Source organism: Chrysochloris asiatica, unplaced genomic scaffold (genome assembly GCF_000296735.1).
Source record: "Chrysochloris asiatica unplaced genomic scaffold, ChrAsi1.0 scaffold00002, whole genome shotgun sequence".
In the NCBI taxonomy this organism is placed as follows: Eukaryota; Metazoa; Chordata; class Mammalia; order Afrosoricida; family Chrysochloridae; genus Chrysochloris; species Chrysochloris asiatica.
In genome coordinates this window covers 55,487,333-55,488,892 of record NW_006408520.1, presented here as the reverse complement: position 1 = coordinate 55,488,892, position 1,560 = coordinate 55,487,333, and positions in this window count along the sequence as shown.

The following is a 1,560-nucleotide window of genomic DNA, read 5'->3' as shown; positions in this document are numbered from 1 at the left end:
AGAAAAAGAAAAGAGAGAAAGGATTCAGCCCCAGAAAAAATGAGATTAAACAAGGCAACCTCTAGTCACACACATAAAAAGAAAGAGAACAGAGGAAAAGGAAAAAAAATAAATAAATAAAAACAAACAACAGCAAAAAAAACATAAAAAAACCCTTTATCGGTTTTATAAGGATCAGCTGGTGGGGGCGGTCTACTGACCTTGCAGTTCAAAGCGCTCTGCATTCTGGTCCCTTAACCTGCAGAGCAAAAAGAAAGAAAGAGAGGAACGCAAAACCATGTATCCTTTATAGGGTTTCTAAGGAGCAGCTGGTGGCCCCGAACTTCCGACCTTGCAGTTCAAAAGTTTCTGCAGTCTAGTCCCTTAATCTGCCGGGGATTGCCTTGTTGCTGTTGGTAAAAATCTCCTCAAGGCGTCTCCCCTTGTGCTGGGTAGTGCCGGCTTGTGCCTTGCTGACAGGGTTTGAGCCTTAGAGGTTAGGCAGTTGGCTAGCCTGTGTTGCTGGGTCAGGGAAGCGCCAGACGTCCCTCCGCTAATGCTCTTTTATAGGGTTTCCGAGCAGCGGTTGGTGGGCGTGGACCCCTGACCCTGTAATTCAGGTGACCTTGTAGTGGCACCCCAGCCCTCAGGGCCACGTCGGGGCTCCTGCTGAACCTTCTAAGACAAAAAATAATAATAAAAATAAAGGGGAGACCCAAATGGGGTTCCCCAGTGGGTGCTCGCGGTAGGAGGTGGGCTGCCTGCCCCCGCGCTCCGCGGTTCAGTTGAGTGTGAGGTGAGCTGTTTGCCGGCGCACGCCCAGCAGTGCTGAGGGATGCTGCTCGGTTCAGCGGGAGGCGGGTCGCTCGCTTTCGCGAGTCTGGCAGGCCCATGGTATGAGGCTCAGGCAGGAGGGGAGCTGCTCGCCTGTGTGCACCTGCGCCCAGCGGGCCCTGGGAACACACGAGTCAACTGGGCAGGGCAGAAGTGGCTCAGGCAGGCACAGTCCGCGCCTGATGACATCAGACAGTCGCCGCTTCTCTTTTTCTGCTTCTCTTTTTCTTCTCTGTTTTGTTTTTCCTTTTCCTCTCCTAAGCTAACTTCCCTCTGTCCACTGTATGCCCAGAAATCCCACCTTGGGGTTGGTGTCACCAGTGGCTCTCCCTGTTTGAGTCTCCCAGCCACTGGAGGCTCCGCACGAGCTGGTTCCCGCCCCGCCCCCTCAAGCCCAAAGGAGCTGGGGCTGCCGCGTCACCCTTTTAAAAAGCCTGTAATTCCTTGCACAGTGATTTCTCAAAGAAGCGGGAATAGGGCTCTGGCGCACTAAGATTCACATGGGCTGTGAGATAGTGAATTCCTACCTGGGAGGTTTAACTCGCGAGTTTTCCCCCCCTGCTCCCGGAGCCCCCACTCACCCGCACCGCCTGGCCACCCTGGCAAACCAGAAGCCGGGAACATTAGTTTTACATTCATTCTATCCTATATCATTTCATTGCCTTAGTTACATTCCCGTCCATGCATCATCCTCCAAATGAAAGTGTATACCTTGCATGCCTCTCCCCCACACCGGTCCTCAGCACC